The 12,556-nt window shown below is 36.1% G+C and overlaps 1 protein-coding gene across 1 annotated transcript in view; it reads right to left on the bottom strand.

Annotated features, from left to right (window-relative positions):
- Window positions 1-11,886, bottom strand: part of LOC126822100 (carbohydrate sulfotransferase 1) — a 40,493-nt gene extending 28,607 nt beyond the window's left edge. Inside the window, exon 1 of the mRNA XM_050550855.2 lies at window positions 11,805-11,886. The gene's annotated coding sequence lies outside the window, so the exon portion shown is untranslated. The remainder of the gene's footprint in view (window positions 1-11,804) is intronic.
- Window positions 11,887-12,556: the final 670 nt, after the last annotated feature.

Raw genomic sequence — 12,556 nt, forward strand, 5'->3', positions numbered from 1 at the left:
TTCCATGGCATTGGTACTATTTTCGCTCACGGCTAGAGAAACGACCACGTGTGTGGTAAATTCTTTGACTGACTTGTTAAATAATCTAACTTATATAAATGTGCATTTGCCAAAAATGGGGGCGGGGTCAGTTCCCATTGGTAAACCAATAGTTTGCTGTATTATCTGATCCCCAACCTCAAATATGGCATTGTCAATGAGAAAATGTATGACACTAACACTATTATGATATGATATTGTGAAACTTTTCTTTATCAAAAACTACAGTGTCGGCATTGCGACGTTTTATAATCCATTTAGCATCTTCTGAGTAAATGGCCATCAAGTTTCTGCCTTTCCGAAGGCTTCATTAAAAGCTTTATCTACAAACCAATCCAAATTATCTTTAACATCTGAGTGTTGTAGCATAGTATATACAAAGTAGAAAAGTCAAACGTTTTTATTGTTTTTGCATTAAAGTTACAATTTCATATTTTCTAAGAAAGTCAAAACATATTGTTTTTGCATTAAAGTTACAATTTCATATTTTCTAAGAAAGTCAAAACATAATTATTTCTATGTCTTTTGCTCAATAGGTTGTCAACTCACTATTATACGATCACAGGTTATCTTTCTCACACTTAAAAATATTCACACCGGAAATAATAACATAATTACCTTCCCACCATGGAATAGCTATCATTAACAAGGTAGGACTGTTTATAGATAATATCTATTTTAGGGCTTTATTTTAATACATTTTAAAAATATAACTCAAAAATAACTTTTTTGTTGATTTTATCTAAAGTATCTAATATGGATTTATTTTTATCAATGAAAAGACTATTAATTCTAGTATAGCTACGGAGTGTTCTGTACCAAATGGTATGTTGGGTTTGGCATAATTCAAGTTCTTTGGTAATAGTTTTTGCTAAAGGTTTTGTTTGGCAGATGCTGGAGGATATTATGTATCTGAATTTTACTGGGCTTTTATGGAATTTAAGTATAGAATAAATGTAAGGTAGTACATCTATTTTGACATTGTCTTTCCTGTTGAAAATATATTGGATATGTAAAATATCTAATTTAGTTAAATCCCCAATGCATTTGTAAGTGTCATTTTTGGTATTGGGCTAAAGTCCAACTTCAGTAAGAATATTTCTAAGATAGTATTTTTACATTGTGGTCCAAAGCGGAAAAGGTTTTTAAGATTTTTATCTTCAACAATATCGATTTTTCCTGTCAGTATATGGTCATGAAACCCGTCTTTAAAGGGAGGATTGGCGCATTGTCACGTGGTATTATCGTAATTGTCAAAAATTCTTGTACGTTAAAGATACATTATGGGAGATTCGGTAACGAGTTGGCAGTTCTCACTATAATAGTTAAAAACTAGATAAGGTAGAAGGCAATTTGGTGAAAATTTCATTCAAATTGATCCACTATGAACCGGGAACTAAGCGACTGAAATTCCCATAAGCCTCGGTCATCATTACTAAAGTCAGTACGATAAACAGCATAGTCTCGCTTATCCATTTAATCGTTTAATGAGAAGGAAAGTTATGCAGTAAATTGGCTTACAATCCACTGAAGATCGCAGGCTAGCGCTGCCATCTAGAGTTGATTATGGTCTGGATAGGTTAATTAATGTCTAATTAATAATTTAGATAACATTTTAGGCCTAAAGAAAGACCTGAAACAGGCAGATTTAGCTCTTGCATAATGCATGTTTAAGATTTTCAATAGTTTCATGGTAGTTAAATATTTTATTACTGTAGGTGAAATTTTAGAACACAGGTTGTCATCATATACATTAATGCTACAAGTTTATGAAAGTTACGAGTAGATCTTTAAAATTATGTAAATCCGAATGCATTCCATATAGCTAGCTTTAACACTTTTTTTCAGAATTAAATCAAAATGGCGGGAATACGAAAGCCAAATTTAAAAAGAACTGAGTTAACAGTTCGTGAGCCTTTACAAAGGGGTATTATTATGTATAGCTGAAAAGGTCTATACTGTGCCAATAGTACGTGGAAATATTCTATTACAAAACAAAACTATACAGTTATATGGGACAACAATCACTGGTTTATTATACACAAGCACGACGTTTCGATAAGTATTCTCTTATCGTTATCAAGCACAATGACATTTAGTAAACTTGAGGGTCTATATATATATGTACAATGTGAAACCATTCTTATTACTAATCATTAGAAGAGTCCAAACAATTAACAGACATATTTAACATCAAAGACCTGAAAAGCACCATGTGATGACAAGGATATAGTTGTACATGAACCTTAAAACCACCCTGATATTGAAAAAGAAAAATGATTAGGGGGAAACCATACATTAAACATTCTATTGTTTCGCACTCTTTATACACGTATTGCATTATCTATTGAAATATATATACATCATTTGTCAAGCACTACCTACTCTTAGGTAAAAGTATATAGAAAAGTGAGGTTTTTAGAAAGAAAAAAATAATTTCATCTTAGCTAGCGCTTTCACCCACTACAGGGATCATCAGATCTTTGGGTTATAAACTTACATTTCAAGTTTCAACAAAATCGATAAAAATTTATGACCTCTATAGGGTCCACAACCTTGATACACCATATTTTTACGCTATTTGAGAACGAACGGCGGCCATTTTGTCGCTCAGTTTTGGGCCGATGTTCACGAAATTCGACCTCAGCCGTCCTTAAGAGTTTAACGGTGATATAATAAAAGGATTTTTAAATCGGATAAAAATTATGACCTCTATAGGGTCCACAAGCTAAAAACGTGATTTATCGTACAATAAGGGGCCATAATTCATGAAGTTACGGTCCGATATGCGCGAATATCGAAACGAACCGAGATCTTTGGGTTATAAACTCACATTTCAAGTTTCAACAAAATCGGATAAAAATTGTGACCTCTATAGGTTCCACAACCTTGATATACCATATTTTTACGCTATTTGAGAACGAAGTGCGGCCATTTTGTCTGTCAGTTTTGGGCCGATTTTCATAAAATTCGAACTCAGCCGTCCTTAGGGTTTAACGGTGATATAATAAAACGTTTTTGTAAATTGGATAAAAATTATGACCTCTATAGGGTCCACAAGCTAAAAACGCGATTTTTCGTACAATAAGGGGACATAATTCATGACGTTACCGTCCGATATGCGCGAATATCGAAAGGAACCAAGATCTTTGGGTTTTAAACTTACATGTCAAGTTTCAACAAAATCGGATAAAAATTGTGACCTCTATAGGGTTCACAACCTTGATATACCATATTTTTACGCTATTTGAGAACAAAGGGCGGCCATTTTGTCTGTCAGTTTTGTGCCGATTTTCACGACATTCAAGCTCAGCCCTCCTTAGGGTGTAACGGTGATGTATTAACACGTTTTTTTTAAATCGGATAAAAATTATGACCTCTATACGGTCTACAAACCAAAAAACGTGATTTTTCGTACAATCAGGGGCCATAATTAAGGAAGTTACGGTCCGATATGCGCGAATATCGGAAGGAACCGAGATCTTTGAGTTATAAACTTACATTTTAAGTTTCAACAAAATCGGATAAAATTTGTGACCTCTATAGGGTCCACAACCTTGATATACCATATTTTTACGCGATTTGAGAAAGAAGGGCGGCCATTTTGTCTGTCAGTTTTGGGCCGAATTTCACGAAATTCGAACTCAGTCGTCCTTAGGGTGTAACGGTGATATAATAATACGTATTTTTAAATTGGATAAAAATTATGACCTCTATAGGGTCCACAAGCTAAAAACGCGATTTTTCGTACAATCAGGGGCCATAATTCAGGAAGTTGCGTTTCAATATGCACGAATATCGAAAGGAACCGAGATCTTTGGGTTATAAGCATACATTTCAAGTTTAAACCAAATCGGATAAAAATTGTGACCTCTACAGTGTTCACAAGCTGAAAACGTGATTTTTCGTACAATCAGGGGCCATAATCCATGAAGTTACGGTCCGATACATGCCAATATCGAAAGGAACCGACAATGTGGGCCTATAAAAACATTTGTTGGTATAAATTTATTAAAAAATACACTGTTACTTGATCGTAAAGCAGAAGAAAACAGGTAACTTTGCTGAATGTGGGTATCTAGTTCCACTGGTAAGATCAGAATCGGATTGTGTCAGTTCACCTTTTTTTGGAAAAATTGGTAAATTTGTGGGTATCTAGTTCCACTGGTAAGATCAGAATCGGATTGTGTCAGTTCACCTTTTTTTGGAAAAATTGGTAAATTTAAAACTATAAGTCACCTGCCCAGGCTTTAGTGCCGTGGAGCCCTGACCCGTTCTCGTTCCGTTTGATGCTCTCGTCAACGTCAGGGTATCTAATCCAGCATCTGACTATGGTTCTGTAGGAAAGTTTGAGTAGGGAGAATTTTTTTGTAGAAATATTTAGTGGGTGCCGAACATAGAGGTGTATATATTGACATGCCGAAGTAAGTATTTTGAACTTGGGTGGACACTCACCACGTGGTAGGTTATTCCATAATGACGTCATCAAATATGGCCGCCGATATTATATCAATTTTATCCTAGCCGCTCTAGTTTTCCGTCAATTTCTATGAAATAAAGGCCAGAATGAAGCTGTTTATTTGAACTGATTTGAAGAACATATTTTTGGTAATTTTTTTTTATTAATTTTCAAGAAAACACATACCACATTTTTAAGCGAAAACGTGGAAAAAGTTTTAAAAAATATAAGAAAATTAGCACATTTACAATGTTACAACAATAAGAATACTTTAATAACACTCAAAAAAGAAGTTCTGTCTTTTTATATATAAAGAACTATCTGTGCATACTAATTAATGATGTCAAGCATAGTTACTGCAAGATGTGATGTCACAAACCATAGTTACCGCAAGATGTAGTATCTTCTGTCTGTGAAGAAATACACCGAGCGGAATCTCTCACACGAATTCAAAATGAAATTAGCAAACATATACCTAGCGTGAATAAAACCTATATATATATTTATATGTATCACGATAATAATTGTTACCTTTATATTAGAAGAATTTTAAGACATGTTATTACCGTAAACATACTAAAATATTGCAGTAAAGGGTACGTTCACTTTGCATCAAACAGTATTCAAACCAGCTTTGATGGCAAAATGTTTTTTTTTATTTCTCAGAATCAATTGATGAATAAACTACTAGACTGCAAAATTTCATAAGCCGCCTATGTTGTATTGTATTCAAGACGCCTATTTCACACAAAATATTATTTTGTATCCATGTGGACCTTCCATATTAACATCTATCTGCATAATAAGTTTATTATCTACCACCTGTTGCATTTTCACCCGGAACTAACAATAAATTGTTTATTGGAATTTTCTATTAAACGGGTGCATGTAACTGTTAAATATTCGATCAATATACCAAGTGTTAATTTATATAATAATTTAAAGCATACACTATTTAACACCATATCTTTCTGCATGAAATAAAGTCCAACTAATGTGTTTTGATGGATTATATATACTATTCAAAAAAAGTAGGGGATATTTGATTTTGGGGGCATAATACTAAAATATGCAAATGACTACGAAAAAAGTCACTATAGAACCTAACAGAAGAAACATTTCCAGTTACATGTGACGCCCAAACGCACCAATAGCTACCGCATGGAATGCAGGTGATGCTTGGGATCATCATGGGGGTCCAACCCAAGATTTGCACGACTCTGACTTTGAATGTTACAGTCATTGTGGCATTGAATTCCAGGGTGGAAACATCAGTTTAATTGTTTTAGTGACCAGAAAACAAATTTTGATATGCGTCGGCTTACCCAAAATGAAAGGTTACGTGCCCTTGGCATGCTACAGATCGGCACAACACAGGCGGTTGTGGCGCGGACGATGAATGTTTCTCAGTCTGTCATAAGCAGGCTATGGTCCAGATACCGTGATACACAATCTGTACAGGACAGACCACGCTCAGGTCGACCAAGGGCGACAACTCAAGCCCAGGATCGATTTATCCGTACCTTGGCCTTGAGAAATCGTGTCATCACAGCAAATCAGATCAGCGCTCGTCTTCAAACAGACACTGGTGTGAGAGTGAGTGGCCAGACGATTCGGAATCGACTGCATAGGGGTCACCTTCGCGCCCGACGTCCTCGCGTGATCCCTTGTTTGAGAGATCATCACATTCAGGCAAGACGTCGTTGGTGTAGGGATCGTCAACACTGGGATAATCTACGCTGGAGCAATGTGATGTTTTCAGATGAGTCAAGGTTCGCTTCCAAGACGTTAACGTCATCAGACATGATCGATTTGGGGGTGGTTCTGTTATGGTGTGGGGAGGCATCACTGTTGCTGGAAGAACGGCTTTACATGTTGTTGCAGGGCGTGTTACAGGCCAGTACTACCGGGACAACATCTTGGCAGTCCATGTTGTGCCGTTCGCACGACGTCATGGCCGCCGTTTCATCTTCCAGGATGACAACGCAAGATGTCACAGGGCCAGGATCGTTACAGGTTACCTCCAACAACAGAACATCACCACATTACCTTGGCCAGCACTGAGTCCCGACCTCTCCCCCATCGAGCATGTCTGGGACATGCTTGGACAGAGGTTACGTCAACGTCAACAATGTCCTGCCAATGTCCAAGAACTTGCTGCTGCGTTGCAACAGGAATGGAACAATCTGGACCAAAATGACCTTAGACGTCTCATTAGGAGAATGCCACGTCGGATCAATGCTTGTTTGGCAAACAGAGGAGGATTTACCCGTTACTGACTTGGTTGTGATGCTGTGGTAACTTTGCTGTTTGACCCCGGGTATCATTTTACCCTTATAATGGTCAGTCTGTGCCTTACTTAGTCTAACGATCATTTGGAATAAATCGATGAATGTGAACTTCATTTCATTTTGTCATTTGTTTCTTCGTCAGTTTCATTAGGTGACTTTAATAACACTTAAAAATCAAATATCCCCTACTTTTTTTCAATAGTATATCTTTAATATGTGCCGATTCAGAATCCGGATGATGCCAATACAAATTAGTATTCCAATATGACGACTTTAATCAAAATATGGCCACATTATTTTGACGGGAAATTTCGATGTTAGCAATGTTGTGGCATAATACGTCAAATAGTAGGTTTTCGGGGTAAGCAAATTAACATCTGTACCCCAAAATGTGCCATGACCGATCAAAGCACCAATATGGTACTCAAATTTGACATTTAGCAGTTCAGATATTAATTCGGCGACATCGAAAACCTCCAGTTTAACGTATTACACCATCACATTACTACAATTAACATTGAAATGTCCCCCCGTCTTCATTATCCCAGTTGGGGCAGAACTGTAGGATGTTAAACCCCATTTCATTTCGAAATGTCCCGCCAATCGTGACCGCAATGCGAATATAGTGGTCATATTGGAATACCTTTGGGTGGAACTTATTTTATGTTAATACCTGAGGAGACCACGAAAAACTATACAGGGGACTTTATGATTTTCTCTTTAAAATGGGTCCCATTTTGAATTTGGCTTCCTAGCGGAATTTGCCGTCACTTTTGGGGGCGGGGCAAGCTCTTTGGATTCAGCGAGTCGTATTCTTATAAAAACCAACCTTCAAACCGACGTCTGGGATAAATAACCAGAAAATGTATGGGGACAAATATTAGAACTTCTTCAAAATGTGGCCTAACATAACTAGTATAAAGACGATATAATCAATTTTAAGGATGAAGCCGAATGAGAGCGACGATGTAGTGGCCAAATAGATTTTAAAAAGCGACATTAAGGAGCCCAGCGACTCAATGTTTGACACCCATTTTGTGCTTGTACTGTGGAAGTGCATTGAATGTTGCATGGATAGGGTCAACCGATTTTCACCTTTTTGGACTCTCTGGTATTCTGTTCCTATCTGTCCACATATGATCTGGACCCACAAAACGCCACTATAAAGTAATGCTTTTGTGGACACCACCAGGGGGTGCTGTTCACATTACCGCGAAAGTTGGTTTTGTAACACATCTCGGGTACATCTACGAAACTGGTGTCAAAATATAAATCTTTCTGATGATTTTTGGGGTAATGAACTGCTCTTTTCATTTTCTTTGTTTTATTTGTTTCGTTTGAATTTGATTTATCAGTTTAGTTTTTGATTGTTTAATTTTTGTTAATGAAGTTGATTCTTTTAAACTTCGTTTTTATTTTTGAACTCTACTTGGTGTAGGTGTTCATCAGGTAATACCTCGACTGAGTTCAATATAGAGATTAGCCGGTTGATTTGTTGGATAAAATTATAAACCTTTGAATAATAGCGCCTAACAGGCAGCTGTGTTTAATTATGTTCTCCTGATTTTGATTGTTTTTGTGTGTTTGAAGTATATGTTTGTGATATGCGCTTAGAAACACTTCACGTGTAATGAAGCGCTATATATAAATCGAACAATAATAATAATAAATGTCAAAATTGATCAGCCCCACCCATTCACCTTTTGGTGCACTACTTCTCCAAAAAAAGACCTCTTGACGGATAAAATTCGATATGAGTAGGTTGTTCCGCCATTGCAGGGCAAATTTTCCCTCATAGCACACTAAGGGAGCCAGATCGGAGCAGAACAATAGGATGTATAACCTCATTTAATTTCATTTCTGCAACAATTGAAATGAATCCGTCTTCCTGCAGCTACTCTGATAGTATCACCTATCGGCAATGCAGCAGTAGTTATACTTTTAGCCCACCCCCTCTCCCTAATTGTAACACATTGTTCTTTATCAACCCAACATAATGGCCATGCACTCTTTTCTGCATCAGCATTCGTTTCTGCTGTTAAGATGGTGTAAATGGAGTAATTTTGGAAGAAATGCGACGTCTGATACCGACTTCCTATCTGTCCGCAATACATTTATGGTGTCTAAATCCAATAGTTTTAGAGATATTTGCCGCCATCTTGGATTTGGCCACGCCACCCCCCCCCCCCCCGTCGTTATTTGGACTCTGATTTTGGTAAACTTTCTTTTCCTTACTTAGGACATCATACTGAGTCAATAGAAACCAAAAAAAACTTTTGTTGCAATTTGTTCTACGGTCAAACGTTATTTGACCAGCCTAGAAGTAAGTCATGAACATTTGGGCATCCTTTTTAGTAATGCACGTAGATTACCTAACTCCAAGATAAGTAAACTGATAAATTATCTGAGAATCTTTAAATACCGTTTAAAGTGAAAATCTCTAGAAACTATATATAAATCATTAATTCTTTCAATTTTCGATTATGCTGATTGTGTATGGAATAATTGTTCTAAAGATAAATCATACCAATTTGAAAAATTTCAGCTCAACGCATTGCGTACTATAACCGGTCATCCACGCGGTACCTCTCATAATGTACTTTATACGGAAACTGGAATTTGCCAGCTTCAATAAAGACGCTATCAACATAAAATGATACTGTTCTATAAAATTTTGAATGGACTATTCCCTAAATATCTAATCGATATAGTTCCGCCCCTTTTCTCAGCTGACCAACCCCGCCGTCTTCGTAACTCAAACCAAATTAAACAAATTAAATGTAGAATATTATTTTACCAACATTCTTTCTTTCCATCCTCTGTTAAAGTTGCGATGTCATATTTTTAAGTTATATTTTTTAAAATTTATTAAAATAAAGCCTTAAAATAGATGGTATCTATAACCAGTCCTACCTTGTTAAAGAATAATCCTATTAATCCTATAATTCACTATTGCCAGTTGAGAAATTTGCAAAAATATCATTTTCATCTTCAAATTCCAACGTTTGAAGATAACTACTCCATGGTGGAGAAGATAAAACAAGGGAGGTAATTGTGTTATTATTTCCGGTGTTAATGAGTTTTAAGTGTGAGAATGACACCTATGATCGTATAATAGTGAGTTGACAACCTAATTGAGCAAAAGACATAGACATAATTATGTTTTGACTTTCTTAGAAAATATGAAATTGTAACTTTAAACAGTGGAATGATCTACGTCTGCCAATTCTAAAACTATATCTGAATTCAAATTGAAATTAAAATCAAGCACCCACTTAATCAAAACTAATGACCACTACTATTTAGGCGAAAGGCATCTCAATATAATCTATTGTAAACTTCGAAACACAAAGAACGATTTAAACCTTCACAATTTTTTGATGCATATATCGAAAAATCCCTCTTGTTTATGTGATCTAGATGTAGAAGACGGTGAACGCTATTTTTTTTTTATACTGCCCGCTCTGCAATTCCCAACGAAAAATAACTATTAAATTATATTTCGAACATAAAAATATACAACAATGCTTGCGGGAAACTCAGCTTATCTTTTCAGGACAACTCGTTCATCGTTGAAATCGTACATCACTATATCAAATTAACTAAACGCTTAAAAACTCCTTAGATCACCGCCAAAACTACCAGCCACCTCCCCCAAACATCCTCTCCACCAAGGCAGTTCTTTACTCATTATCTTTCGAAAGCAAGTCAACTCAAGCAAGCCTAAGCCTATAAAGAAAAAAGAAGAAAGGAGAGAAGGAGGACAAAAAAGAAAGAAGTAAGGAGAGGACAGGATACTTTTGTGGGCCTTGGTCAATGACCTGACAGGTGGGCCTTCGGCACACCAGTCCGGCACTGTATCCATGTATGTAAAAAACATCTGTGATTCATTGAGAAATAAAATGTTGTTTAAACATACATTATGCAATAGCTAACTCTGCCTACTGCAGGTCTTTCTTTATGCATGAAATGTTTTCTAAATTATTGATTAGACATTAATTAACTGAGAGAGAGAGAGGGAGAGAGAATGAGAGAGAGGGGAAAAAAATGGGGTTTAACGTCCACTCGACACAAACTAGGTCATTTCGGGACTAACACATGGTTTTTTAATTTTATTTCAATAATTCGCTTGCGCGTAGGGGTCATTAGCAGTGGGAGGAAACCGGAGGACCCGGAGAAAACCCACGATGTTGAAAGGGCGACCCTACTCCTTGCCACGTACAACCGGGGATTCGAAACCACGCTAGTTGACTCAATGACAGACTTTATGGTACAGCGCGCACGTGCTAACCATTCAGCCACCCAACCCCCCATTAATTAACTGATCCAGGCCATAATCAACTCTTGATGGCATCAGGTTTCTCCGATATTAAATAGATTAGAAAGGTTCAGCCATATTTTGATTTAATTTAAAAATGGAGGTGCGAGACTTATCTTCGAACAACCAGTACGGTGGTTGAAATTATTGCACACGTCTTGCAAACCTTCAAAGGCTAATATCTTCGCTCGCAATAGAGTAATTTGAATGCAATTTTTAAATTATTCATTTTATATTATCTATTTTCGAACTATTATAGCAAGAATGGCTAGCTCTTTAATTAAATCTTACATATGTATCTTTAAACAAATGTTTGGCGATATGACGCCTAAAGGGAATATACATTGCAGTCAATTGATTACAATTACACACGGCCACGGAACGTGAGGTTAATTTTAAATTTTGTATTTCAAATGAAATGAGTAGTAATTTGTTCATTTTTTTTAATTTATGACTTATTTCGAGAAAATAAGGTGTGGAGGTGGGTCGGCCGGATTAATACTAAACACCTCCATATAAGTACAATGTTTGAAAACTCTAGACTGTCAAAATAATGTTTGTTTGTAGCTTGAGGCCATAGACAGATAAACAGTAGGCATTATGTATAAGTACATGTGCATATTCATCAATGAATATGATTAAAAGCTTATTTATAACTACAAATTATTCTGGCTTACATAGATTTAATGTTATTTACCTCTATTTATAGTTATATGACAATACCTCCGATATTTCCGATAATTAGAAATGCTTCGTCTTTCAACTACTCCAGACACCATTCGTTTAATAAATCAAATATCTCACTAATGTGAATATCGACTTTTGTGTCATATTTATATTTAAAGGTGTCAGGTGTGGCGTTTCTATGGAATACCATTTCTGCCATTCACGTTGATTATATGTTGTAATAATCACGAAGCGAATTCGACAACACGACGAGATAAAAAACACAAATATCTGATTTATTTAGCACCTCGACATAATGCATACTAATATTGTATATTTCATCAAGTATTCAGCTTATGCCAGCTCACCCTCGAAGAAGTGAATTGAAGCCAAGGGACACAACTCTTCGATGTCTATTTTGTTTTTAACTTTGACCAATTCGAACAACAAATTAAAATTTTTGAAAGATACAATGACAATTGTAGTTTCTAGGGAATTAGCCACATCAATCGATGCTTTACTCATTATCTTTCGAAAGCAATTCAACTCAAAATTGTGTGTACATGTCCTAGGCATCAACATCGTTTTATGAATATCTACCGCAATAATCTATTGAATGTGTTTTGTACATTCATTCTTTCCAAGGGATCTTTATCTTTTGCACCCTTTAAAATGTGTAAATTGAATATATCCAGTCGTCAATCTTTTCAATGAACGTTGTTTATGGAAGCGGGCGGACAAGATAACAACAATAGACGAACATTGTTTGCTCTTCTCGTCTTT

Source organism: Patella vulgata, chromosome 5 (genome assembly GCF_932274485.2).
Source record: "Patella vulgata chromosome 5, xgPatVulg1.2, whole genome shotgun sequence".
In the NCBI taxonomy this organism is placed as follows: Eukaryota; Metazoa; Mollusca; class Gastropoda; family Patellidae; genus Patella; species Patella vulgata.